At 45.1% G+C, this 23904-nt stretch overlaps 2 pseudogenes; both read right to left on the bottom strand.

Annotated features, from left to right (window-relative positions):
• Positions 1-14147: 14147 nt before the first annotated feature.
• LOC126875605 (U6atac minor spliceosomal RNA) lies at positions 14148-14245 on the bottom strand (annotated as a pseudogene).
• A 1507-nt stretch (positions 14246-15752) lies between these two features.
• LOC126875602 (U6atac minor spliceosomal RNA) lies at positions 15753-15834 on the bottom strand (annotated as a pseudogene).
• Positions 15835-23904: the final 8070 nt, after the last annotated feature.

The raw sequence follows: 23904 nt of genomic DNA on the forward strand, positions 1-23904 counted from the left end.
AATTCCAAAACACTCCCAGCGTCTTCAAGGTTTGCGAGTCGCCCAAAAAATGTTGGTGATTTGTTTCTTCTAAGGAAAGTCCGTGTAATAAGTCCTTATCGTTTGACGCCCATTTTCGTATGTTTAAGCCGGCCAGTTGAAGTAAATTGGTGAGTTCTGTTCTGAGCGTGAGGGCTTCGTCCTTCGTTTCAGCTCCGGTGAGAGCGTCGTCGACGTAGAAATCCCGCTGCAGTACCTGTGCTGCACGTGGAAATCGATGTCCTTCGTCCTCTGCCAGTTGCTTGAGGCACCGAATAGCTAGATACGGGGCTGCGGATAAACCGAACGTTACAGTGTTAAGCTCATATGTTTCTGTTTCTCCACTCGCGCTGCGCCATAATATCCTTTGATATTTCCGATCCTCTGGTCGTACGAGGAATTGCCGATACATTTTCTCGATGTCGCCGGTGAGTACGTATTGATGAGAGCGGAATCTAATTAATATATAAAATAAATCTTCCTGTAACTTGGGTCCTGTGTGAAGTGTATCGTTTAAGGAGGTTCCGGTAGTGCTTGGTGCCGATCCGTCGAAAACTACACGGAGTTTGGTGGTTTGACTCGATGCTTTGGTCACGCCATGATGGGGTAAATAGTATCCGTTGTCGTCGGAGTGGTTGTCATTGACCTTCGTCATGTGTCCCAACGCCAGGTATTCCTGTATTACCGTTCGATATTCTGATTCGAAGCGTTTGTCGTGCTGGAATCGGCGATTGAGTGAGGCGAGTCGTTTACTCGCCAGCGTTTTAGAGGATCCGAGTGACTGAAGCTGATCGTTGAAAGGTAGAGCGACGATGTATCGTCCTTCGCTGGTGCGTCGGGTGTGGGCTTGGAAGTGTTCTTCGCATCGTCGATCTGCCTCTGAGATATGTTTAATTGAGGGTCCTTCATCGATTTCCCAAAACCGCGCGAGGTCTGCTTGTAAAGTCGTCGTGGATGTGTGAAATATGTTTGTAGCGGTTTGGGAAGTTGGACTCCCCCCGATTACCCATCCGAATCGCGTCTTTTGCAGATGCAGTCCAGGCTCGTCTGGCTGCGTGAGGTTGACTTGTCCCACACACATCGACGCGAGTGTTGAACCTGAGCTTAGTAGTACATCTATCGGAGCTGGTAAATGAAATCGTGGATCGGCCAATTTGAGATTTTTTGGTATCTCAAGTGTCGAACGATCGATGGGTTCGCTGGGAATTAAGGTTGATATGGTTGGAATGATAAGGAACGTTAATGTCCGCGTGTATGTACCGTCAGTGGAAGTGATCGTGGCCGTGATGTGTCGCTTAGAGGTCGTTGTCAAGGTGTCTAGAGCTCCGATCGGGACCGAACATTTGTTTTGCCTTATCTTTAACGATTTTGCTAATTCCTCGGTAATGAAGTTCATACTGGATCCGGTGTCGAGCAACGCTCGACAACGGATTGGTTGCTGTTTATCATTCAAAATATTAATCTGCGCTGTGATGACTAGATCATTGGACAGTAATTCGGATGCTATTGGTCTGGTATGTTCGGTCGTCAACGGAGTCGTCGATCGTCGGCGTCATTGGTTGTGTGTTCGTCTGTCACTGGGCGGTGGACTTGGAGACGCGGCTGTTCGTGGTGTTTCCGATCTGTGGTCTGTTGTGTGCTTTTTGCGGCGAGTGGGTGATACGCAAGGTGGCAAGGAAGGTGTTGTGGATCGGCTATTTAATGGGGAAGATTTCGGGCTGGACGTGCTGGAACGAGACCCTGAATGGCGTTTTGTCCTATGCAGCATTGTATGATGTCGTTCTCCACATATGCGACATGATCCTGCGAAACAATGCTTCGTTGTGTGCCCTTTCCCGAGGCAGTTGAGGCATAGTGATGCTCTTTTGACCTCCCGAATGCGTTCGCGAAGGGATTTGGTTTTGAAGGTGTCACATCTCCAAATGGGGTGTGGTCCTTGACAGGTGGGGCATGTTGGAGTAACCTGTGTCGCCGTAAGTGCATGCCCTCGTGATGCGCGTTGACGGACCGGAGTAGTTTGTTCCGGTGATTCTCTTGTTTGTCTGACCGTGGTGATCGGTCTGGAGCTTCGTGCTAATCTCTCTAGGAAGTTTAATAAATGAATGTACGGAGGTACCTCGTTATTGGGCAGCGTCATTTCCCATTGCTTTTGGATACTTAGTGGTATTTTCGAGAGGATGAGGCTGTTGAGCATAGCACTCGTATCGGGGTAGGACTCTCCTAATTTGTTCAATGCATATATATGTTGTTTAAATGTGTGGACTAAGCGCCTTAATTCCGTTGGAGACTCCTTGGTTATCCTTGGATAATCAATTATTGCCATGCAGTGACTGAAAGCTGTGTATCGTGGACATTCGAAACTTTCCTTGAGAACGGCTATAGCCTGACTGTAGTTTACATTACTAAGGGGTAACGCGTTTAAACAATCGGCTGCTTCTCCTTGCAGGGCGGACTGCAGGTAATGGAATTTCTGTATGTCAGTGAGACTAGGATTTTTATCGATAGTGGAGGAAAAAGTATCATAAAACGTGTTCCATTTTTCTAAGCTTCCGTCAAAGGTGGGGAGCCGAAGATCTGGTAATTTAATGGATATCGGATTTGAACTTGCGGATGATGCACAGGTTGGAGGGTTTATGGATGTCGACGGCGAAGCTGTTTGCGCGTTCCTCAGAAGATTTTGTAGCCTTGTGTCTACCGCGACGTACTGATCCCTTATTTCGAAGCCGCGCGCTTGTTCCCCCTCGTCCAATACTTCTAATTCGAGTTGAATCGCTTCGAATTGACTCGCAACTTCGGTCAGTTGTTTCTCGTAATTCTTTAATAAGGAATTTTGCTGACTCTCAGATTGCTCGTACTCGTCCAGTCGATTCGATAAATATGTGAATCGGCCGCTACAGTAGCCTCGTCTTCGACGCAGGGAGATGAGTTGGTCTTCGCTCGTCATCGTTGCCGAGGATAGGAGATAGTCGAAATAAGGAACGAGCTTACCTTACTGTCGTGCGGCGTGAGGTCGCGTGTATGTTAAGTTGTGAAATTCGTTGCGTTGATGATTGTCCAGCTGCGACGGAAGGCTGCGTGGTTGCGTTCCCTTGCCAATGGGATGTGCTTCTTCGAAAATGACGCGCCTGACGTCACTGGTTTCGCTGTAGTGGATGCTCCTGCTTCCGCTGCTGGTTTTGATAAAGTCACGTGGCACTGTGTGGTCACTGGTAAGTGCACTCTTCACTGGCACGTATCCGGCTCGAAGGACCAAAATGTTTCGATCATTCGCGGAGAGACGCGATCGCGAGATATCACGTCAACGAGAGTTGTAAGTTCTCGTTACGATTAAACAATCGACGCCACGAACTGATCGATTCCCTTATTTCGATTATGATAATAAGGGTAGTTTAATGAAATTTCACAAAATTAACACAACTAAATTAATGTTTATTGCAACAACTTATTAACTAGAAAGATATAAATGGAACAACAAAAAGAAAATGTGACTACGTAATGCGCGATATAAGATGTGTGTTGACTGTTTGGCTTCTCGAAATGTTCTGATTTTTTCTGGAAGGCGACCCCCACTACCTTCGGATCACGCCACATTCTTTTACGCCAGATAAAATAACGGCCACGAATCGACGTTTCTGGAGGTCGCCCTGCTTAATGAACCATGCGCTTGCCACTACAATGTTTGTTTTGCCGGGCAGCCGCGACGATCCGTCTGCGACATTATAGTGCCGCGACCGACAGTTAAGAATATAATCTATGGCAAGCCGCATGGCGTAACATACGTTTTGGTTTTAGGATGTTGAGGGACTAGATGTAGGTTATGATGTGGAAAAGTGTTCGAAGGTCGGGGGTCGATATACTATCTCTGATGTGGACTAAGCTGCGTCACAGCCTTGGTGTGTGCTATGATGATAAGGTGGTGATGTGTCCAAAGGAATCCGAAGGTTGGCGGTCCATGTCTTATCACTGATGTAGGTTGAAATGTGATTAATGTCACACGAAGATCGGCAGAACATTTTCTGTTTATTTTATCGATATATTGGATTAATCGCTTCTTAAAAGTTAAAATTAAGTTGAAGTTAAAGTTTCTTACTTTTCATAATTAGTTATATTAAACATTTTATCGTAAAGTCATGTAAATATGTAATATATTACCTGCAATTTTGTAAGCCTTTTCATATTAAACATGTAAATTATACTTACCATATTGGTGCAAAGATTGTTTTATTATTGTTTTATTCAGCACAGTTGTTATTTAAGACTTAGGAAGACATTTATACAGCAATCACGCCACTGTACGCATGTGTGGCGCGCGCCTCCGTACAGGGAGAGCACTTAGGCGGACTGGACTGCCGAAGCGAAAGTGTTAATGCAATTTATGTTACGATTACATTTCATTTTAGAGTAGACGGCCGCATTTTTATATAGTCCAACCTAAAATTAACCCATTGGAAAAAGAGATAATCATTTTTAATATTATGTAAATAAAAAAGGAAAATTAATTAGTTAAACAAAATGTGTTATACTTCACATAAAGTATAAAGTTCAAACCTAATTGTCTTGGAAAATGAAGCCTCAAACGAAAAAATATTATCTTATATTGTCTATTCCTTTTTCCATGTCAGTGCAAGTACAAATTGCATTACCTACACATAGCTCTTGATTCTTATCATTATGCTCTCTCCTGCAAAATATTCAGTGACACGTACAAAATCTTTACAATCAACATCATCTAATTACATCCGTTTACCAATTGCACTATTAATTACACCATATTCTGTGCGATAAATTTATACTAGGTATCCTTCACAAATTTCCATAATTTTCTTCAGATCTACATATTTAGATACCATTTTTCAGAAATTCAACATAATTTTCTGCAGATCTGTATTATGATTAAATTTTATTACCCAGTGCTCTAAAATGTTCCGTAAATGCTTCAAAATGATCAGTAAATATTATAAACTCAACTTACAGCCATTATTACCTAATTTATGTAATCTCACGAATATTCATTTATTACTAGCAGTTACTACCAACATTACCTTTTGTTCCGACCATTCGCGGGGAGACGCGATCGCGAGAAAGCACGTCAACGGAAGTCGTAAATTCCCGTTACGATTGGATAATCGACGTCACGAAATGATTTCGGTTGCGATAATACGGGTGGTTGAATTGACTTTACACTGAATTAACGGATGTAATTAATGTTTATTCCAACAACTTCTTGACTAGAAATATACAATTAAATTCGATTGATAGCTAGAGTAACAAGGTGTTGTACGCGACGCACGCCTAGATGTTGAAGGTTCAAAAAATGTATAAAGCCTGACTTTCTGTAACGATGATGCAGCGGAGAACACTTGCGATGGGTGGGTCTAATGATGCGAGAAAAGCTGATTTGTTAAGACCAAGTTCTTGTTGGGAGAGTGAGGGAAGGACTTCTCTGGTAATTGGTTAATTTTCTGGATTTGTGTGGTGGAGGAAGGGTGTTAACCGCCCCGGAGAGAATGTTGCTAGTGTGAAATATCGTACATGAGAAAAACGAACTTCTCCTATCTTTCCGTAATAAACAATATCCTCTAGACAGTGACTTAGTGCAGATGTTTGGTTCGGTCTGAAGGACCTTAGAAATTCCTAAGATTTATGATCGGCTCTTAAGACTATTGAAGGTACGCAGTGAAGGCGTTGTCATCCTGTCAGCGGTGTGTGGCCTGGTCTAGGTAGAATGTCGCACGACGTAACACCTTTCGCGAAACAGTTGAGAAAGTACCCACAATTAGAAACTAACAGACGTATCCTTAGGGCAATTTCTGATTTTCTTATCTTTTCCATTTTTCCGATTTTTCCGATTTGATTTCCGATTTTTCTTAGACCCTAACTGCAACCCTCTTGCTTTCTTACATTGGCCATGACTAACGCGATTCGGGGTGCGTTGGAAAGGGCTCCAGGTAGTTTCACACAGCGCATTCTTGGATTCTCTCTATGGAAGAAAGAAAAACGAACTTTAAGATTGTGGCGGCACGGGCCACGGAACTTTCCAACGGCTCTGGATACAAAGCGCGACGCCGTCGAAGCGCAACACCGACGTGCCCAATGTACCATCGATATCTTCACGCTCTTTCCGCCGAAATCTCGAAAGAGCATACACGTGCCAGCCCACGCTAGTGGGGGATATCGATGCGCGACGAAGGGACGAATCCGTTCGATCCGGAACAAAAGGGCAGTCAGTCTGTCTTACGCCATTAAATGTATATCTTCTCAGTACTATTGCATAGCAACGCGTCGAATGATCTCTTGGTGTCTATTGTTACTTGTTAATTGTTACCAGTTATTTGTTAATCGTATCTGTTAATTGTTATTTGTTGACTCTGACTGTTAATTCGTTCTTAATAAACTATTGTTCGTGAAAACATCTGAGTATTCCTTACGCACCTATCACGACACACCACCTCAAGATGGTTATGGATAACCAAAAACAATATTTACAACAATATTAAAACAATATTTATCGTTGATAGTAGTTATCGGTAACAGTAAAAATGTTCATTTATAATGATTATTTATAATCAGAACACACGAAAATTAATATTTTTTAATCACATAAATGTTTCAAAACATCTTTTATAATTTAGTAGGTTTTTTTATTGCCAAGGAGAGTGTACTTTTTTTTTAATAACTTCTCTCGTAAGAATTTTGCGAATAATTGTTATTTTTGGCTACTGGTAAAAATATTCAAAGTTCTTCATATTTTTTACCTTTTAAACAAAATCAGAAAATCCTATGTAGCATATAGAAACAGCCTATGTAGGGATATAGAAACAGCCTGATTTATTTATTCGAATTGTTTTTAGGTGTCTTTCCCAATTTATAATGTTCTATTACAAAGTATCTTAAGTTAGATAGTTCTACCTTTAAATATAGATAGGACATTTTATTGCAAAACCACGTATACATGTTGTTACGAAACCACCAATTTCTTAACAAATTTTTCTAACTTTTACTTCTATTCTTTATTTTCTCCTTACTATGTTTGTGTTTACGTATAAGTTGTACGTATATTGAAAAATATTAATTAAATATGTGTTGAGAATTTTGGATCTTAATAGCCGAAATAATGATATAGGAACACTAAATTAACACTTGGAATTAATATCAGAATAGTTATATGTTTATTTGATAAACGATTAAAAAATATTCATCGATACACACCTGCATGCGTCTCAGCACTTTCTTCCATACCAGACTGTTAACTCAACAGTTTACATTCCTTTGTTTTCGAGACGCCGCGCACGAACAATCTTCCACACACTGATATTCACATACATGCATCGCTACTACACAGCTAACCTAGTCTAGCACATAAAATTATACATATCTCACTAACATGATTTCAAGTCGTTTCTAGATAAAAATGCCCTATTTCGCTCCTTTTATAAAATTAATGTTCTATTTGAAGGATTTAATTAATTAATACATTATTATCTATTTATTTATTATTTATTTTTCATTATCTATTGCTATTATCTATGTATTATCTACCTGTACGCTTAGTTATAATTGTAGGTATAGGCTGTTACGAAAAGCTGACTAAATTAAATCGAATAAAGAAAAGCAAGAATCACAGGAAGAAAATGTAAAACCACAGTCTTTCAGTCTCCAAGTGTCAGATAGAATACTAAGTAACATTAGAAAAGACGGTATAAGCATCAAATGATAGCGTCTGATGTGTGGCTCAAACCCATTTGCATGTACTGAAACAATGAAGAAACACGCTTGTTTTCCAATAAGGCTCATTCCACATCAAGTCGATCATTTTTTGACGTACAAGTTAAACATTTTTTCAGTGATATAAATTACATAATTTACATGAATTGCTCATTTTCATGAAAATGGAATTCAGAAACTATTTTTGTAATCGAGTTGCTCCTTTGCAGTTTTAATGTGTAAGGTTTAACATATCTAAATGAAATATCTTTCACATTAAAAAATCAATATTTTCTGATGTTGGAAATTATAAACACACGGCTGTCTTTTAATTCTGAAAATTTGACTTCTAACTGGTTTTCAAAAATTTTCAAATATTGAATCCGCCTCAAATTTCGATCATGTTTAAGAAATGTCGACAAAATCTTTTGTTTCTTTTCAAGCGAATGAAACTCTATTAGAATATATTGCGAGTAAATGTGTTCTGTATCTTTGTGCAGCGTGCAAAGTTTAAAAGGATATATTAATCCTTTCTTGTTATTTAGACAACTGATATACAACGTAATACGTTTGGATGTTGATAAAAAATTCATTTTTGATTGAAAATAATCTCACCTAACTATTTATATATGTGTTAAACGTGTCTTCTTTCATACTACGAAAGCATTCTTTTTTTTTTACGTGGAGGAAATCTTCATAGACACCTTATCACCCTTGTGCAGACGGGTTAGAAGATAGTGCCGGATTCTTACAGGCTAAAACCTCTTGCAGCTCCCGGTTAGCCCCGACGAAATTGGTGCCGTTGTCGGTGAGGATCGTTGCGCAGTATCCTCGCCGCGAGATGAAACGGCGTAGCGCGGCCAAGAAGGCGTCGGTGGTTAGGTCGCTGACTAACTCTATGTGGACCGCTTTTGTCGCCAGACAAACGAATATGGCGGCGTACGTCTTGATTTTACGTCGGTTGCGGTCCCTCCTCTCCTTGATGTAGAATGGGCCGCAGTAGTCGATTCCGACGTTCGTGAACGGCCGCGATTCGGTAATACGCGCCTCTGGCAAATCACCCATCAAGTATTCCACTGGTGGAGGGTTGGCTCTGCAGCAGCGGACGCACCTTCTGAGAGTGCGCCATACCTGGCTACGACCGTCGATCGGCCAATAGCGCAGTCTCACCGCGTATAGTGTAGCTTGTGTCCCTGTGTGATGATTGTTCCGGTGCTCTTGCTCTATAATTAGCTCTGTCACTGGGGATTTCGGCAGGATGATCGGGTGTTTTTGGCTGAAGGGTATGGCGGAGTTGGTTAGTCGTCCTCCTACCCGGAGTATCCCACCTTCGTCGAGGAAGGGGTTTAATGGCTGTAGTTTCCCTCCAACGTCCTCGCTTCGATTTTTCTGGAGGGTCCGAATTTCAGGCGCGAAATGACTGGATTGTATTATTTTTATTAGTCTGTTGTGCGCTGCAGTTAGTTCGTCTGTGGTGAGATGGGCAGATCGGTGCTGCCTATGTCTCCATCGAAGACTCCAGGCGACGATTCTTATTAGTCTTGGCCAAGACGAGTAACGATGGAGGAGTGTGTTGTCGTTAATATTCGTCTTCAGACAGATCGTCTTTCTTTGCTCCGGGAGGTCTTCTACCGGTGTCGGGCTCTAGACCGGCCAATAGTTTTCGCTTTGCAGGAACCACCTTGGCCCGTTTTTCCAAATGGACGGACATAGGAATTCCTTGGGCGTCTGGCCTCGGGAGATGAGATCCGCTGGGTTATCGTCGGTAGGCTCATGACGCCAGTCGGAGATATTGGTCTTGGTCTGTATCTCAGCGACTCGATTCGTCACAAATGTTTTCAAGGTGTGCGGCGAAGACCTGATCCAATGGAGCACGATGGTGGAGTCAGTCCAGTATACTATCCGCGATATCTTGGTCGTCAGGGCCTGTCGTATTGACGAAATCAAGGACGTCAAAATAAGTGCCCCGCTTAATTCGAGACGTGGTATGGAGAGCGATTTGAGCGGCGCTACCTTCGATCGCGCCGTGAGGAGTCGAGTCCAAATATTGTTCTTTCGGTCCGTCATCCGCACGTAGACGCACGCCCCATATGCCCTTTCGCTAGCGTCACAGAACCCGTGTAGCTCAATTTTCGTTGCAGATTCTATGATGGTCTTCCGAGGGAACCTTACCGCATTTAACAACGGCAATTGTGTGTGGTATTTGATCCATTCTGTGTGTACGTCTGTCGGAAGGGATTCGTCCCAATCTACCTTCAGTGTCCAGACTTGTTGCAAAATCATTTTTGCTCGAACGATTACCGGCGCGAGCAATCCTAGTGGATCATAGATTTGTGCGATGACTGAACTGATTGATCGCTTTGTGACTCGGGAAGTGTCACTGATCGTCTTGACCGAATATAGAATGGAATCGTCGGCTGAATCCCAAAAGACGTCGAGTGTTTTTAACGTGGATGACTCACCGAGATGTAGTTTCTGGTTGGTGTCTTCCTCAGGTAGCCCTCGTAGCAGATCCCGATCGTTTGATGCCCATTTGCGGTTATTTAGATCGGCTAGCTTGAGTAATTTCGTGAGATCATTCCTGACTGATAAGGCTTCGTCCTTCGTATCGGCTCCGGTCAACGCATCGTCGACATAGAAGTCTCGCCGTAGGATCTGCGCTGCTCTCGGAAATCGAGGTCCCTCGTTTTCTGCCAACTGTTTGAGACATCGGATGGCCAGATACGGGGCTGCGGATAGACCGAACGTTACGGTGTTGAGTCGGTAAGTTTCGATCTCTCCGCTGTCGGCACGCCACAGAATCTTTTGATAAGGACGATCTTCTGGACGTAGGATGAATTGACGGTACATTTTCTCGATGTCGCCGGTAAGGACATATTGAAATGACCGGAATCTCAATAGGATGTTTCTCAGGTCTTCTCGTAATTTCGGGCCTGTATGAAGGGCGTCGTTTAGAGACACTCCCGTGGTACTTGATGCTGAGCCGTCGAACACAACCCGGAGCTTGGTGGTGTCGCTCGACTCCTTGATCACGCCGTGATGTGGTAAATAATATCCGTGGTCGGTGGCGTGATCCGTGTTGATCTTCGTCATGTGACCCATGTCTAAATATTCTTGAATCACAGCACTATACGCGGTTTCATATTGTTTGTCGCGTTGGAATCGACGATGAAGAGATGCGAGCCTGCTCATTGCAGCGGCCTTCGATGACCCTAGTGAGGAAAGCTTTTCGTTGAATGGTAATGCAACGATGTATCTGCCTTCCTTGGTTCGTCGGACATGGTTTCGGAAATGTTCTTCACATAGTCGTTCAGATTCCGAAAGATGAGTAGTGGCCGGTCCCTCGTCAATCTCCCAAAACCGCGCGAGGTCCTCTTGCAGAGCCGTGGTGGTTGCGTGGAACGTATTTATCGCGGTTTGGGACGTTGGACTCCCCCCCCCCCCCCCCCCCCCCCGATTACCCAGCCGAAGCGTGTTTTTTGTAGACGTAGTTCAGGTTCGCCTGGTTGCGCCAGATTGACCTGATTGACATCGATCGGGGCTGGGCAATGGAATTGTGGATCGGCTAATTGGATATTTCTGGGTAATCCCAGACTCGACATTTGCTCAAAGAGACCTAGGATCCGCATGTCAAGCTCCCGATGCTCTTGCGATAACGAAGTTAAACGCGCAGCTTCCCCCTCATCTAACCCTTCTAACTCTTCTTGAACCGCGAGTATCCTCCTCCAAATATTATCGAACGAGCTGCGGCAAGATGTTAGGAAGATTCTGTTTGCCTTCCCAGACGCTTCGTATTCATCGACTTGGCGCCTTATGGTTGCAAGTCGACCGGCTAGGACGCCTCGTCTCCGCCGTAACGTGCTGATTGGTTCAGCTTGGGCCATATTTGATTTTAATAATGAACGATCTTACCTTGATCAAATGGACGTTGATCTGGGATTCGGTTGCTACTCGTTACGATGCGGCGTGGACTCGTGTAGATGCTGAGCGACGGAGGTGCTCCTCTCCGATGGCGGTTCCTTTGGTCAGTTAACTAAGTGGTTGGAACTTGGATTTCACGCGACACTGTGTCGTCACTGGTCAGTGCACTTTTTGGTGGCACGAAATCCGGCTCGAAGGACCATGTAAATACGACCAATTGCGGGGAGACGTAATCGCGAGGAGAGACGTCAACGGGAGTCGTAAATTCCCGTTACGATTATAACAGTCGACACCACGAATTGATCGATCCCCTGATTTCCGTTGAAATAATAGGGGTGATTGAGTTTGTATAACACTGTGATTCACAGAATTAGAAATTATATATTTCCAACACTTAGATTACACTGTCGAAGAGAAAATAAATAGATAACAACTTGTCGCACGAAGATGCGATAGATATGTACGTTAGAGCAGGGCTCTTATAATGGAAGTTAATGTATTAATGGACGTAGCACTATAATATATTTAGGAGAGGAGATGTATGTTCGACAACACCGAGAACTGACAAAAGGTTTGCGTGAAGTATGCGACTCTCGCGCTATGTGTAGACTGCCGCGTTAGGCGTTAGTTTTTAGACTGACTGTCGCTCTTTTTCTAATACGGACGAAAAGTTCGATGTGGGTGTGCCCCTGTGCCTAAAGAACGCGGATTCGTTGTTCCCACTTTCGTTAGGAAAAGTGAGGGTAACGAACCGCGGTGTTGATTGGTAATGACCTGCCCTACTGCTCGAAGGGATGAGTAGGAAGTCTCCTACCATCGTGGTGGATAGATGACCGTATTCGTGAAGAAAACCCAGCTTGTTTTATTAGAAGGCTATTCGGATTTTCCTAATGGGCGCATACCCGCTTTCTCCGTGTTTTAAGTGCGCCTAATAAACCCAAGGACCTCTCTAAAAACCGACTGTGTTTCAAGAATATTTTTAAGCTTTAGAAATTCTCCAGACAAACGGATTGAAGACACATGGCGGAACAATACAGGGAAGTGAAAGTTATGGTGGGTCCTTAGGTTTATTGAGGGTCGAAGTGACGTTACGCAGGCCGGTTGTAGTCCGGTCGCGCGGGCTGGCGTGCAGATGTTTTAGGGGGCGTAACAGTTATCAAATATCTATTTTAATCTTACAACTATTTAATTAATCTTCAAATTGAAGTACAACCATGGAAAATTAACAAAAGAATCGCATGTAGATTTTACAAGTATGGCACAAGGTGACTGCGCAATGATTGTGTACATGTTCCACTTCTAGTCCCAAACAGTAGCCAATCAACCCCTTTGTCGTCACTGTTATCCTAGAAATCGGTGCTGTTCAATCGTCATTCGTATTCGAATCAAGGTAGAGTGTACATCGTATACAAATTTACTGAACGTTACAAGTTTTGAATTTACCAAGCATTTCTTGGTCATGAGTACTAAGTGGAGAACTAAATTCATTCAATTCTATCAGGAACATGATCTGCAAAGTTTCTGTAAAAAGAGATTTAGCGAAGGTAAATATTTTATATGTCGGGTTTACATTAGAATTAGGGTTAGGGGCGTGAAACGAATCTTCGTTTGGGTTACACGTTGTCGTTATGCAATAGAGAAGACATTGACTAGTGCAAATACGATCATTAAAGAACCGGACAAGTAACCGCGGTAGTTAGGTACTCGAGAAACTAATGACAATGATCCTAGGTTCAATAACGAATCCGCGGTCGACGGGATGATAGATGGACGTACTCACAAAATCTAAGTCGGATGCGTGATATTCACTGGTCGTAAAGGGTTACTCCTTTCATCAGTGAGATCGCGAATGAGAATGCCTTTCCCGTCCCGATGATGCCACAGAGGAAAACTATAATGGGGTGTGTCCAAGGACACGAGATCATCGGATTCGTCGAGAAAAGCTTTCGTTCAGAAAGTAAGGGAAATTGACGTTGCTGCTAATTGGTCCATCTCCATATCGGTGGTTAGAAAAAGATGCTAGCCGCCTTCGAGGGAAAGTTGCTAGTGGGAGACGCCGCTCGTTGAAAAATATGTCTCTATCTTCCCGTAGTTGGGACAAAGACTGTTTGTCTGTTTGAAGGACTTTAGTTGACTAAACCTTAAGATTTATAACGGGCCCTCGGGCTAGCCGAACATGTACTGCGGAGACGCATCGACATCTGGCAATCATCTTACTCCAAGAATAGGGTCTGCGTGTGGCGAGCCACGGGACAGAAACCGTTGGAATGTTTACTGTCGCGTGTCGCCACGAATATTTCTTTTAAGGAGAGCTATAGAATTACTCCATACCTTTGTTAGACAAAGCGTTCATCCCGTGACCGCGGCTACGTTCGGCGAGTGGCTGTCGCCTCGAGCCCAAGCTCATTATCACAACTCTCGAACAATTAGAATCGGATTGAATAACTACAATTGTTCAATTACAGCTATAGTAGACTCTAGGTTACAATGTTGCGGGATTATCCAAAATTCCAAAGGCTCCGGTGTTCCTTCATCTCCGACATATATATGTGTTGCATCCTTGTCTACGGGAGTGTTAAACGTGTCTCCTTCCGTACTACAAAAAAAGTTTTTTTTTCTACGTAGAGGAAATCTTCATAGACACCTCTTACCACCCTTGTGCAGACGGGTAGAAGGTAGTGCCAGATTCTTACCGGCTAAAACCTCCACGGGCGGGACGACGGTAGACTAGTGCGCGAGTGGCTACAAGTAATAGCGGCGACAGGATGGTCGCGATGCCGATGACAACGAATGCAGGTTCGACAACGAAACCACGGTCCACGGAATGACGAGCGCCAACACAATACACGATTCGGATAACTCAATCAGCAATTCGCCCAACGACTAGCTAACTCGTAATTCAAATGAAACTGCCCTTATATAGTCCTTTTCCCGCTCCTTGGGTCAATCTCTGATTTTGAGGAGAGCTGCACAACTATTTTATACTTCCGTTATCACACGTCCCTCCCGTGACCGTTGCTATGTTGGGTGACTCATTATGTCACCTCGAGCACAAACCCATCGTCATAAACCTTAAGTGCCTGCATGACTATTTCTTCGTTTATTGCTTAAACGTCGATGTCGTAAACATCTGGATTGAGTATTTCCGGACATTCTACAGAAAGGTCCCGATGTCCTTCCATCTCCGACTTATATAACCTTGGTTATGAATATTTTAAATCGGCACAATAATTGTTATAAGTATATATCAAACATTTGTCGTACAGTGATACGCATGGTCGGTAAATATTTCTTATGCTAATCTATAAATCTAAGGAATCTCAGAAAATAAATGCTTTAGATGGAATATATCCGGATTTGCAGATAACTTCTAGATACTGTTCAGTTTGAAAACAAAGACAAGGAATATATGGATTATGTGGAACATCTCGTATCTTATTCCAAAAATTACGAGCTGATGTGGTTCATTCTACGTGTTGGATGGTTTATTGAAGAGAGGAGTGATAAAATTGTAACAGTCAGTGTATATTAAAATCACTTTAAATACAATTACAAAGATTGTGTATGCCAGTTGTAATCGTCGCACCCTCAATGCTACCGTTCAACTCTACGCTTGCTATTCCACAGTATGACTCGCTATAATCATCGTCGTAAAGAGGACGTTCGTCTATTCGTATCGAACGATGGTATTATAAAAATTTCAAATGTAACTCCGGATGACGATTAGAAAGAGCGGCGATAATGTTTTGTTCGGAATTTGTTTACCTTTAGACCTAGCGAAGCAAAACAACGTTGTCACTCCAAGGCACAACAATACGATCCGCCTTAAACGTATGTAAGTACATCTCTGACAATCGTCTGTTCCAGTAGCAAACTGTAGACGCAAGTATATTGCAATCAATTTCGATCATGTTTAAGAAATGTCGACAAACTCTTTTGTGTCTTTTCAAACGAATGAAACTCTATTAGAATATATTGCGAATAAATGTGTTCTGTATTTTTGTGCAGCATGCAAAGTTTAAAAGGATATATTAATCCTTTCTTGTTATTTATACAATTGATATACAAAATAACACGTTTGGATATTGATCAAATATTCATTTTTTATGAAAATAATCTCACCTAACCATTTATATATGTGTTCCATCCTTGTCTACGGGAGTGTTAAGCATGTCTTCTTCCGTACTACAAAAAAAATTTTTTTTTTTTTTTTTTTACGTGGAGAAAATCTTCATAGACACCTTACCACCCTGTGGGGACGGGCAGAAGGTAGTGCCGGATTCTTACCGACTAAAACCTCCACGAACGGGACAGTGTAGCAGTGCGAGTTTTTATCGTCGGGCCCCTGTGTGCTTAACACCAAGCACGTTTAAAAACCAAGTACTCCCAGAAAGTACACGCAGAACACACACAAGGGAGGGGCTGGCCGCTTGCCTGTTTGTATATTCTATGAGAAATTTTGGTTTTTCCGTCCCTTTTTATTTATCCTTCCATACCGAGGATTCGAACTCGCGACGCGTCACCTTCAATTCTCGACCTTAACGACCGTTGCCAACTGCTCCGCCGAGCTTCTAGCTCATTGGAAAGTATTTGATTCTTAATGTGGTAATGTACATCATAGGAAGTATTCTAATTAGCCTCTTGAAGGAGATGTACATTTTTCATAGCCCTCTCTGAATACAAGGGGTAAAGGTAAATAATTCCCTTAATTAAATCATTATTATTAAATCTATTATGAAGCTCTTAATAATATATTTTTGCTGCTATTATAATTCTTGTAGTAAGAGATGGCCGTTCTAAAATAATTGCTGCTTCTTCTAATGCACTTATTTTCAAGATGCCTAGCCTTGCGTTTTCCATCGCACTGGCAGAAATTTTATAACATATGGGATTAGCATAAGTTATAAATAGGTCTAATTAATAATTTGTAACAGAAAATTTTAACCTCAAGATTTAGGTCAGATGCAAACGATCGAATTTGCAACAAATGACCGCAACGGCAATGGGTTGGAAGAGCAAGAAAATACATATGTATGTATCCCGTACTTTCGTTGCGCGAGGGATAGGAATTTCGTGATGAAACGCAGAGGCTGCCAAGTATCATTGACGCGTTGTTGGAGTACCGCCCCTATTGCGTAATCGGAAGCATCGACTACGAAGCTAGCGGGCGCGCCTGGAATCGGATGCGCTAACATTGTTGCGTTAGCTAAGGCGCGCTTCGACTCGCGGAAGTTCTTTTCAGTTTGATCGGACCACTCAATAGTCGCATTGCACTTTGTTGTGCCTTTTAACAAGTCCTTGAGCGGTTGTAGAATTTGCGCTACCCCCGGTATGAAACGTCGATAAAAGTTGATCATACCGAAGTATCTTCGCAGTTCCTTAACAGTACCAGGTCGCGGTGCTTTGATTATCGCGTCAACGCGTTCAGCCAGAGGTTTTGTCCCCTCCGCGGTAACGGTATAGCCAAGAAATTGAATTTTGCGCACGCCGAATTCGCATTTTGCGAGGTTTATAACGACCCCGTATTCGTCGTGGCGATTGAACAAAATCCGCAAGTGTTCGCGGTGTTGTTCCTCGGTATCGGACGCGATTAAAAAATCATCGATATACGCGTAGACGAAATCGAGGCCTCTCCTGATTTCGTCCACAAATCTTTGGCACGTTTGGGCGGCGTTTCGGAGCCCAAACATCATACTAGTCGCTTCAAAAAGGCCGAAAGGGGTAGTAATCGCAGTTTTCGGTACGTCCTCCGGCGCGATGGGAATTTGATGGTAAGCGCGCACGAGATCGATTTTGGAAAAGATGCGCTTACCGTACAGATTCTGTGCGAAGTCCTCTATGTGCGGCGGTTGTACCTATCCGGAATAGTGCGGGCGTTCAATGCCCGGTAGTCGCCGCACGGTCGTATTCCTCCGTCCTTCTTGGGTACTACAGACAAGGGTGATGCCCACGGGCTTCGCGATGGCCGTATCACGCCTTGTTCAATCATAACTTCGAATTCCGCCTTTGCCTGCTTGAGTCGATCGCGGAGGCTAGGCGGCGTGATTTAGCGTGGACGGGGGTTCCGGGTGTCGTGCAGATATGATGCTGCACTCCATGTTTTACAGAACTTCGCCGGAAGACGTGTGGTCGAGTTAACGCAGGGAATTCTGCTAGCAATCTATGGCACGGGGATTCCTCGTCGATGGTCTTTATGGATTCTATGCCGGTCGCAACTGCGAATCCCCTCGTGGACAGCTGCGTAATCTTGTCCAGTAACCGCTTGTTCCGCGGGTCGACGAGTAACCCGTAGTGGCTCAAGAAATCGACGCCGATGATGGGCGTTTTCACGTCGGCTACTACAAAACGCCACTTGAAGTCTCGACGCAAGGCCAGATCGAGGGACAAGGTGATAGTCCCGTATGTTGCGATACGGGTTCAATTCGCCGCGAACAGTTCGTAATCGCTTTTGCTCGCAAGTCCTCGTACCTTATTTATCGTACCAGTATTTATTAGATAAGCGATATTAGTTCGCCGGTCACGTATGAAAATCAGGCGGGTCCCCAAGCCGTCGTCGTTCGCCGCGTTTACGGACGGCCGGTCCCGATTCCCGATTGCCACGTACACGGTGAGGTGCGGTTTCTCTGTTCGCCATACGTCGCGTGATAAAAGCATAAGCCGCCTTGCCGTGACGGGCTTCGGGATTGCCACCGGCGGCGGTATTTCGCGCAGAAGCATGGTCGCCGGCGGTCCCCGATGGTCAACGCGTTTATTTGCGCCTGCATCTGCATCATTTGTTCCTTCAGCGCGTTGATGGCGGCAGCCGTGGCATCGTTTGCTCCGACGCTGAGTATCGTTGGATTACCTACTGCCATGGTTCGGTCTGTGCTGACCGTGACAACTTGTCCTAGTTCCGGGAGTGACTAAGATGGCCGCAGGCAGGTCGGACGGGTGCACGTCGCTCCGTAGTGTGCAATCGAAATTTTGCGTCATATCAAAGAGTTCAGACCAAAAAAGTGTGAGAAAGTGAACAGTTAGTGCCCGGGAGTGGAAGTGAGTATAAGGGTTAGTGGAGTTCGCTCGAATAAAACTGTGAGAAGTGAAAAAGGAGTGGTGTAGAGACAAAGGCAGAGAGGCAGACATCTTGCGACGCGCTACCATTGCGCCGCCGTCGCGTCCCTCGGGCTACTTGCGAAACGCTACCTACTTACCTACTTACTTACCTACTTTCCTACGTCGACCAGTCGTAGGGTAGAAATTGCATTATCGACAGCGGGAAAATTTATCAACGAAGGCAGAGAACGAAATCAGCTTCGCCGACGGTGGCACGGCTGACAAGCAGCTCGACCGACGGCAGTGAAAGCACTGAAAAATGGCCCCGCGGCATCAAACTCCTCCCGCTGTAAAAGCAAGGGTGGTCCTCCAGCTGCTTAAAACTAAAAAGCTGGAGGGAAGAAGCCCAGAACACCAAAAGAGGAAGGGAACGGAAGATGAGGAAAAAGAAAAAGAAGTGAAGTAGCAGCCATCGTCACCAGCAGCAGACGAGCTCTGCCTTGTGCCTGATTTAAGAGCACAAGCAGGAGAGATAGAAAAGAGTGTTCTGGCCTCCTATCTGGACCCCAGCAAGAAGGTGAACAAGGAACAGACTGCAATCATTATGCGGTATTTTAAAGATATGAGGGGAATTGTGGAGGAACTTCTGCTCCACAACAGTTACCTAACTGGTAAGTTGGAGCAGAGTACCGGCTCCGGGGAGAAAGACACGGAAATATTAAGTGTCGTCAATAAAATGCTGCACACTAGCAAGCGGCTGGAGATGGCAGCCAAGAAAACTGCAAGGACGGAGCCAAGGCAGCCCCCCTACGGGGAGAAAGTCAACATGAGGAGTAACAAGGTGGGGCAAATTGCGGTTAGACCACCAAAGAATGCAGTGATAATCCGCCCAGAGTCAACGGAAAGCGAGATCAAATCAAGCGAGGAAACGCGGGAAGTGGTCTTCACATTGGTGAACCCGCGTAAAAAGGGAATTCAAATCACTGCAGTCAAAAAAATCAGCGGGAACGGCTTGGTCGTGGAAACGACGAAGCCCGCAGACCTAACAGCGTTCACGGAGAACGCGAAGTTAAAGGAGGCTGGCCTAAAAACCAGCACGCCGCAGTGGAGATTGCCCTGTGTAATACTCTACGACGTACCACGGGAAATCCCGGAGAAGGAGTTACTGGCCTGCATCAGGAAGCAGAACCAGGACAGACTAACAGAAGGAGACGTCGCAGCCATTAGATTCTGCTTCAGAACTGGCCGCAAGGACTCCCAAGAAACCAACTGCGTACTGGAAGTACCCCCCAGGTAAGGGATAAATTAATAACAAGTAAAATATTTATCTCCTGGAACGCCTGTAAGGTTAGAGATTACATAGCCGTTGGTCGATGCTTTAAATGCCAAGGCTACGGCCACGTGGCAAAATACTGTCATCTAAACTACGAAATCTGCGCACACTGCGGACAGAAAGCGGACATAGCACTAAGCACTACACAAGCAAGGATAAGAATGCCAGCTGCGTAAACTGTAGGATGGCTGGGAAAAAAGGAGATCATGCGGCCTCCAGTGCGGATTGCCCCATGTATAAGAAGGCGCTGGAAATAACTGTCTCGAGAACCAGTTATGAGTAAAGCACCAAGCAAAAACGGAAGGAATCACGGGAGAAACGGGGGAATACGGATCCTGCAACATAACATGCAGCGATCCGAAACAGTCCCCTACGAGATTAGGAAGCAGATGCAAGCTGATGGCGAAGAAATCTTGCTGATGCAAGAACCATACAGCTTCAACGGCAAGATTCCTGGACTCGGTACAAGAGTAGCGATCGCCTATCGAGGATCAAAAAACGAAATCGGAACACCTAACGCCACTCGAAGTCGCCGGGCTCTGCACAACACATTGCGTATGCGTGCAGATAAGCGATGGAGAAACGGAGCTATATGCGGTAAGCCAGTACTTTCCGCCGACCGAAGACGTCGGAGTCGGCATAGAACAGCTGGAGAAAGTACTGAGGAGTCTCAGAGGCAAGAAGACCATCATCGGCCTAGACTCTAACGCAAAGTCACCGTTGTGGAACAACAGAAGCATCGACGACAAAGGAAAAGCCTTAGAGGTCGTCATAGCACAATACGGCCTCCACGTCCATAACCAACCAGGGCAGGCTACACTTTTGAGACAACTCGAGGGCGATCAAACTTAGATGTAACCCTAGCTAGTCCAGAGGCAACGCCGCTCGTGCGAGACTGGAGAGTTCGCGAGGACGGAACCTCCAGCGACCATAGAGTTCTGGAGACGCGCCTGGTTCTCGGGACAAGAAGTACCGAGTCGCAGCTTCAGGAAAAACGATATAATACAAGAAAAGCCGACTGGGAGGTGTTCCAAAGAGTGGTCATGGAGGAGAGAGAGACACTCCGAGGGACCACTCTCCAGCAAGCAGAAGACTTGGGGCGAATGGCCGAACAAATGCAGGCTCACACAAGGCCCGAGCTCACACGAGCAAAGAGAGGCACCTACCGAGCAAGAAGAAGATACCAGAGGGCTAAGGACTCCGCAACGAGGGAAGAAGAGAAGCGGCAGTTGTTACGACCGTTCGCGGAGTGACGCGGTCGCTAGGAAAACGCGTCGGCGAGAGGCGTAAATTCTCGCTACGATTGTGTTAATCGACGCCGCGAAATAGTCGTCCCCTGTTTCGGTTAAGATAACAGAGGTGGTTTAATGAATGTAACACTGTGTGGCGGCACTTGACAGTGAACTTCCCAACAGTTTACGTCGCGTGACGCACGACACAAAGACCCTATACCTGCGGACAAGATGATTGCCAGATGTCGATACATTCGTACCGAATATTTCCAGCTAGCCTAAGGACCGCTATAAATCTTAGGATTTATTTTAGCTAAGGTCCTCCAAAGAGACAAACAGTCTTTGTTTATCAGTCTCGAAGTCGACACCCACTACGGGAACACACGAGAAATCTGCTATCTCTCACGTACGACGCTTCCCGCTAGCAACACCCTCTCAAGGGCAGCTAGCATCCTTTTCCAATGACCAACACGAAATAGCCAATAAATATTAACGTACATTTCCCTCACTTTTCGAACCAAAGCTTTTCTCAATGAATTCGATGCCCTCGCATCCTTAGACACATCCCAACGCAGTCTTCCTCCGCAGCAGCATCGCGACAAAAAAAGTCAGTCTATTACAGCGAGTCAACACACAACGATCGTTACACTTACGCGGTTCGAGCCAAATAATGACCTAAGCTCTCGACATCTCGCGCTATCATTGTCCGCACTCGTAGCGCATCTCTAATCATAGCTATCCGAACTCTAACTTGTAACCGCGCATCCGCGAACCGAATATAATCGCGACTCCTGCGTCAAGTGTACTCTTAACCAGTTAACATAGAATAATATGTTTTATAATAATATGATGAATATGTTATAGAAAGTTGACTCGACTTTACGATATCTCTAGATAAATTCGTTAGACTATTTGATTTTGCTCGTCAGACTTCTCGATGCGTAACGTTTGATTCGTCAGAAGGGATTGATCGCCTTTCGATGATTTCTTTGTCTCATTGGAAGACGACCCCCACTATGCTCGGCTCACGCCACCGCTCGCGCCTATGATCACATATGCTTCTCCTTGTGTGAAAAACGTAAGGGACAAAAATCGACGTTTCTAAAGCTCGCTGCTCGGCGACGACTATGCTCTCGTCGATACATTGTATATGATCTGGCGGGCAAATAAGACGATCTGCCTGCGACACTGTAGGACCGCGAGCGACGGTTAGAACATACAGCCTGTGGTAAGCCTCGTGGCGTAACAGCGGTACAGGGAAATTAGAAAAGATTACACGAGGAAGATCACGAGAGCCAAGATCCAGAGCTGGCAGGCGTTTGTCACAAAAGAGGGTAATAAAGATCCCTGGGGAATTGCCTACAGAACGATCACGAGTAAACTTAGGGGAGAAGTGGCAGTATCGACCCTCCGGACGCCACAAGGAGATACCTCCAACTGGCGAACGACAGCGGCGGCGATGCTGTCCGCCCTCTTATCCGACGACCAAGAAGAAACGGACACGCCGGAGCAGACAGAGATCAGGAGGAGTATGACAACCCCTCCAAGCGAAGAATACTCCCCAGAGTTCCGGTTCGAAAAATTCGGCGGCGCCGTGAAGCGACTGAAGAGGGGCAAATGTCCTGGCCCCGACTTGATCGAAGCGGAGATAATACAACGTGCCTGGGGGGGGGTTCACTAGGAACTCCTCAGGTTCATGAATGGCTGCCTCACTTGGGGAGTCTTGCCAAGAATATGGAAAGTGGGGAACGTCATTACCATCCCTAAAGGACCAGTTCGGGATAGAAGTAGTCCGAAGTCCTACAGACCGATTTGCCTACTATCTATGGTGAGCAAATTGCTGGGAAGGATGATGGTTACAAGGATGGCGACCATCTTTCATACGCACGAGATGTCCTCGGACCGTCAATACGGCCTTCGCCCCGGAAGATCAACGGTAGACGCGATCATTAAATTGCGAAAAAAAGCCGAACAAATGAGCGACAAGAAGTACGTCCTTGCCATTGCACTTGACATATCAGGAGCCTTCGACAACGTCTGGTGGTGGGCGAAAGTAATGTACGAGCTGAAGAGAAGAGGCTGCCCCAACAACTTCTATCGGCTGACGAGGAGCTACTTCTCGGATAGAACCGCGCAAATCACTGAGAAAAATGAAACAATCAGCAAGCCCGTCGCGAAAGGATGCCCGCAGGGATCGGTACTGGGTCCAAGTTTCTGAAATCTAGTATTCGATGACCTGTTGGCTGACATAACGACAAGCGCGATAGAATGTGAACCTATCGCGTACGCGGATGATATAGTGATCCTAGTCGCTGGGAACGCAAGGGCAGAACTACGCCCTTGAGAGGACAAGAATTAGTTACACGCGTCTCCACGTGGTGCACCAGGAAGAAGCTATCGCTATCGGCAGAAAAGACGGAGATGCTCCTAGTCAAGGGCAAATTGGACGCGGAGAGACTACCGATCATCAAAATCAACGGCAAAAGTGTTAAGATGGGAAAAGTGATCAAGTGCCTGGGAGTGCACCTCGAAGTAGGCCTGCAAATCAATCGGCATGTGTACGAAATAACCCAAAAGTTCCAGAGATTATTCAACAGCCTCGCAAGAGTGGCCTAGACGAAATGGGGACTCGGACAGGCGGCCATGAGTATCCTGTACAAAGGG

This window comes from Bombus huntii, chromosome 18 (assembly GCF_024542735.1).
Source record: "Bombus huntii isolate Logan2020A chromosome 18, iyBomHunt1.1, whole genome shotgun sequence".
Lineage (NCBI taxonomy): Eukaryota > Metazoa > Arthropoda > Insecta > Hymenoptera > Apidae > Bombus > Bombus huntii.